General features: G+C 42.1%; 1 pseudogene; it reads left to right on the plus strand.

Moving 5' to 3' along the window:
* The first annotated feature begins 2,901 nt into the window (after nt 1-2,901).
* Nucleotides 2,902-4,173, plus strand: LOC124973113 (cyclic AMP-dependent transcription factor ATF-4-like; annotated as a pseudogene).
* The last annotated feature ends 2,041 nt before the right edge of the window (nt 4,174-6,214 follow it).

Genomic DNA, 6,214 nt, shown 5'->3' on the forward strand with positions numbered 1-6,214 from the left:
GCTCTCTCTTCACATTGTTGATTGTTTCCTTTGCTGAGAAAAATCTTTTTAGTTTAATCTATCCAAATTATTGATTCCTGCTTTTATTTGTTATGCTTTGGGTGTCACATTAAGGAAGTCTAGTCCTAAACCAACATGATGAAGATTTGGACTTACTTTTCTTTTTTTGATGAAGGGTCTGTGGTCTAATTTTTAGGTCCTTGATCCATTTTGAGTTGAGCTTTGTGCAGGGTGAGAAATAGGCATTTAATTTCATTTCACTGTATATGTTTTTCCAGTTCTCCCAGCACCATGATCTAATTTGTTATTAGACTAATTCAGAAAAATGTTGGAAATTTCTGGGAAGATTCGTATATGAAAGAGATTCTCTTATTTTTATTTAATAATAATCAATTAATAGAAATTGCTAACCGATCATTTTAAATTTTACAATAATTTATGTTTAAAGGAATGATCTTGTTTTGGCTGAAGAAGTGCCAAGCCATTATTTAAATGGCTTAAATTAACCTAGACATAATCAATTCCGCATTATTATTCTATCCATTTTGGAGAGGAAGAGTGGCGATTTACTGTTTAAACACTTTATTTTTAGTTCCTCTTTAATTTTCATGCAACTTTTGTAAAACCTAATCCATCCCTTATAATGTTCTTCTAACTTATTCTACAGTTTTAATGGAATTCAGAATTACAATTGTGTTCCTGAATTTCTGAGTACCCTTGGGTAATGTGGCATGTTTTCCCCTGTTATAAAATTATGGTTGTTTTTTAGAGAACACTGGCAAGTTATTTAATCCTTCTTTTTAACATACATTGGATATGTCATTGTTTCCAGAGAGACTACTTACAAAAATACTAATGCAAATGAAGCTAATTTAAATACAGTGTATCTTGTTCATGGCACTAATAAAAATTGATGCTGACATTCTCATTGTGTTATTATAATCTTTCAGCTACTACCAGCACCATTAAAAATGCTATTTATTGGGCTAGGGATATAGCTCAGTTGGTATAGTGCTTGCCTCATATGCACAAGACCCTGGGTTCAAATCCCCAACACCACACAAAAAAATGCAATTTATTGCCACAGACCCACCTTTCATCAAATTCCTTGTTAGCATTTCCAGTCTTTTCTCTAACACAATTCAGCTTACAGGTGGTTTCAAGAAAGCTTTCTTGCTTCTTTCTAAATCATGTCCATTACAGGTCCAAAATAGAGTAATATGATCAGAGACTATCAGAGGAAATGTACAGACTCCCAAGGTATCCTGTCTTTGTTAGCAGAGGTCAAGAGCAAGCTCCATGTTCACCAGCATACCCAGCCTCACCACCAGTTCTTGCCTTGAGCTGACTGGAGCTCATCTCAACATGCCCTTGTTATGAGTTAAGATCCCCAGGAGACAGACTCTGGAATAGGATTTTCTGTGCACATTGTTTTGGTCTGATCTTGAGAACATTATCTTCAGCTACAAGGGAGGTAGGTTTGGGCAGAGGAAGAAGTAAAACTTCAGGGCAATATTACAGTTGCATTGCAATTTTGACTGATGCTGCAGCCGATCCTGCAGAGAGCTTGGTGCTAGATTGCCCTCCAGTTTGTCCTGCCTTCAGGCTGGGTGAATATGACCTGTGCCTTGGAGTTTGATTTTGGTTTGAATGACTCTGAGGGAAAATTTGAGAAATGGATTCTTCTGAGGCCTATCAGATCCCAGGGCTCTCAGCAGAGAATAAAGTGAATACCCTCATCCTCAAGGGAGGAACGGGAGTGACATACCATGATATTTGCTGTAGTCTGTACTCCCACAACTTGAATCAACTTGCTGTGTGTCTTAAGTTTAGTGGCTACCTACTCTCACACCTGTCCTCTCCATCCCTGCCCAGTACTCTTGTTTACTTGGTGGCATGATTCACATCTTCATCACTGAAGCATCTGAGCCCCTGACCTCCATGGCCTTCAGACACTCTGGGTGGTGACCTAATAATTTGCTGTCAAATTTTTCCAGGAACATCTAGAAGACACCTTAGTGTGCCACTTGGGTGCCAAATATATACTTTCCTGTCCCCAGAATCTAGTAACAGCCTTACTGTTTCCAGTGATCAGTGTCAATGATTTCCTCAGGGAAGATATCTCAGCATGAGGAGCCCAAGTGAAAGGTAGTCAGAGCTTAAAGTTTAAGAGGACTCTTACAGTTTCTCCTGGTGGAAGCTTCTCACTTTGGAAATCAGACTTTCTAGACTCACAGAATTTAAATTGGGGGTTAGGAAATGTACAAATTATACAAGTCAGTCACTGGGAGTCATGGTAAAAGAAATTACTTCTAATTCAACCTTTTAGTTCCATGTATTCAAACTGTTGAGGACAAGGCATTATATAGTGTTGTCTATGTTGCCTTCCAGGAAGGCACTTGATCTTGACAGGGTATCACCTCCAAGCTAGTGTTTCAGTCATGTCCCTCTATCCCTCCATCAGGGTATCAATTTATGGACTGTATGCTGTTCCATCCTCTTCATGGAGTTTGTGATTGTGTTCCCATAGCTATTTTCATAAGCGGGTTCCTCGGTCCAATGAGTTGGATGAGGACTTGTTTGTACAGAAAACATTCTAGATGTCCTCATACAGTTCTGGCTGAGGATCTGAAGGCAAGGAAGGCAAACTCATACCTTGAATATGTTGATTCCAGCCAAATTGAATTGCTTCCCTTCCTAGAGTGGTCTGTGACTGGTTAGTTTCCTTGACAAATGTACTATATTAGAGGAATCAAGATATGTTTCTTATTTTCTGTTCCATCCGCCTGTAAATGTAGAGTCGAGACTGAGTGCGCGCCTTCCCTCCTCCCCTCCTGCAGGGTGCGCAGCCACCATGGCATATTAGAAGCAGCAGTGCCTGTGGCAGCGTTGGCCTTTGCAGCGGCGGCAGCAGCACCAGGCTCTGCAGTGGCAACCCCCGACGGCTTAAGCCATGGCGCTTTTCACGGCATCCAGCAGCAGCGTTGCTGTAACCGACAGAGACATCTTCGAATTAAGCACATTCCTCGATTCCAGCAAAGCCCCACAACATGAACGAGATGAGCTTCCTGAGCAGCGAGGTGTTGGTGGGGGACTTGATGTCCCCCTTCGACCAGTCAGGGTTTGGGGGCTGAAGAAAGCCTAGGTCTCTTAGATGACTACCTGGAGGTAGCCAAGCACTTCAAATCTCATGGGTTCTCCGGTGACAAGGCTAAGGCGGGCTCCTCCCAATGGCTGGCTGTGGATGGGTTGGTTGATGCCTCAGACACTAGCAAGGAGGATGCCTTCTCCAGGACAGATTGGATGTTGGAGAAAATGGATCTGAGGGAGTTTGACTTTGATGCCTGTTGAGTATAGATGACCTGGAAACCATGCCAGATGAGCTTTTGGCCATGTTAGATGACACATGTGAGCTCTTTACCCCCCTAGTCCAGGAGACTAATAAGGAGCCCCCCCAGATAGTGAACCTAGTTGGCCATTTCCCAGAAAGTTTAACAAAAGCAGACCAGGTTGCCCCTTAAACATTCTTGCAACCTCTGTCCCTTTCCTGAGGGGTCCTTTCTTCCACTCAAGATCATTCCTTTAGTTTAGAGCTGGGCAGTGAAGTGGATATCTCTGAAGGAGATAGGAAGCCAGATTCTACTGCTTATGGTACCATGATCCCTCAGTGTGTAAAGGAGGAAGATACCCCTTCAGATAATGACAGTGGCATCTGTATGAGCCCAGAGTGCTACCTGGGCTCTCCTCAGCATAGCCCTTCTACCTCCAGGGGCTCTCCTAATGTCAGCCTGCCATCTCCAGGTGTCCCCTGTGACTCTAACCGCCCCAAACCTTATGACCCTCCTGGGGATAAGATTGTAGTACCAAAAGTAAAAGGTGAGAAGCTGGATAAAAAGTTGAAAAAAATGGAGCAAAACAAGGACAGCAGCCACCAGGTACGACCAGAAGAAGAGGGCAGAACAGGAGGCTCTCACTGGTGAGTGTAAAGAGCTAGAGAAGAAGAATGAGGCTCTGAAAGAGAAGGCAGATTCTCTGGCCAAGCAGATCCAGTATCTGAAAGATTTGATAGAAGAGGTACGCAAGGCAAGGGGGAAGAAAAGGGTCCCTCAGTAGGGTAGTCAGGAGTGCTCTGCTTATACATAGGTGTCTCGTGCTGAAGTGGTGTTGTAATAAATTATTTTGTAGTGAAAAAAAAAGATATGTTTCTTTTGGCAGCGAATTAGACATGGACTGTGGGACTAACATATCGGTTTTAATGGGAGTTTGTGCTGTTGGTTGTAACCAATGCCTCAACCCATCCATTAATGCTACTCCATTAATGACTATTTTGTCAGTCTTGGGAAGGTGGAACACAGGCTGGTCATCATGTCTGGATGAAAATTCAATCCCTTTTCCATGGTGTGTTTGTATGTGTGTACTCTCTGGCAGGTGTTACCATGCAAGATTAAGACCTTCAAACTCCATACTAACTCTTGCCAATCTAATAACCTGCTTCTGCCTCAGACCTCCCTGTCCCAAACCTTCAAGATATTCCACTCATCTCCTTGTTCCTGACTGACAAGAAGCTATTGATTTTCCCCAGGGACCCATATATTTTATTCCCTTGGCCAGTTTTTTCTCCATACAAAGTGGAGAACCACATGCACTCCTTCCCTGCAGCTCTGCCTATCTGAATTTCTTTACTGTGCACCTTCAGAGCCCTCTGTAAGTGTTGTCCTACAAACCACTTGCAGATTCTACTGGACACTGGGCAACTATTTATAAACTAAGATGAACATTTCCTTCCTGGGTAGCTGGTAGGGAGAACCCCACACATACCTCATCTGTGGCAGTTGAGGGTGGTTGAGGGTGAGGTACTATTCCCCACCCCTACCAATCAAGAAGTCATGGAGCTCCTGGAGTTCCTGGCTACCTGCTTGAATGACTCACTTGTCCCCTCTAGGCTGACTCTTGGACCCTCCATCTTAGGATGGATTTCTTCAGTTCTGCTTGACATTATGACCTGAGGACCTCATAGGATTTGATCCATGGTGGTTAGCTCTGACTTCATAGGGAGGGATTCCATTTATACTAGGACTTTGTTTCTGTTTGTAGTGTTTTCTGCTGAAGATGACAGGGCTTGATCCAGTACCCTGTAAGTCTTCATTGTTGTTCTGCTGCCCAATGCTAGCTTATCCATCTCCCTTGTCACTCAATGCACAGATCAGAGAAGCATTCTCAATTGTGGAATATGCAACTCCCATAACCTAAAAAAGCCAATTTGGCAATGGGTTCCTTGTCAGTGTTGGGAAATGAAAGATGCCATGATTTGTCCTTTTTTGTAAATGGGGTTTTGTTATATTGCTGGGTACATAAGTACTTCATCAACTGAATCTTTGCTAGATATATATTATACCTCTCAAATGCAGATGTCTTTCCAAGCCTCCAAAATACTTGTCACTTCTTGTTTCTCTGTTCTCATGATGGTAATTCCATCAACATAAATTGTTTTCTTTATTTTTTATTTTTGTTCCTTTTAGTTATAATGACAGTAGAGTATAATTTGACTTATTTATACAAACATGGAGTACATTTTATTCTATAAGGATCCCCATCTTGTGGTTGTCCATGATGTACAAATTCACAGTGGGATATTCACACATGTACACAGAAGAGTATGTCAGAATCGCTCCTTGGTCTTCTCTTTTCCCATCCCCTCTCCCTTCCTCTCATGTCCCTTTATCTAATCTCCTGAACTTCTCCCACCCCTACACTTGTGTGTTAGCATCCACATATCAGAGAGCACATTTGACCTTTGGTTTGGGGGATTGGCTTATTTTGCCTAGGATAATAGTCTTCAGATCCATTCTTCAGAAGATGTCAAAAACATTCTTTTTTTATGACTGAGAAACATTCCATTATATATGTATGCCACATTTTATTTATCCATTCATCTGCATGAACATGCATTATTAATGTGATGATTTGAGAGAGGTCCAATTATACAGGTCCCTTCAGAGTGCATGAAAATAGACAACTTGGTTAACACAGCAAGAATGTAGATCAACTATCTCTTCCTTATCACTGGAAAGTTAACTGCTCCAGATTATGCTTCTGCTAGAGATGGAGAACACCTGTGCCATGTCAGGGACTTCAAACCATGTGCAAGTTATGCAAAAAGCTTGAGACCAGAATTGTTTTGGAATTTTGGGTATCTTGGAATATTTACATATTC

This window comes from Sciurus carolinensis, assembly GCF_902686445.1.
Source record: "Sciurus carolinensis chromosome 14 unlocalized genomic scaffold, mSciCar1.2 SUPER_6_x, whole genome shotgun sequence".
Classification (NCBI taxonomy): domain Eukaryota; kingdom Metazoa; phylum Chordata; class Mammalia; order Rodentia; family Sciuridae; genus Sciurus; species Sciurus carolinensis.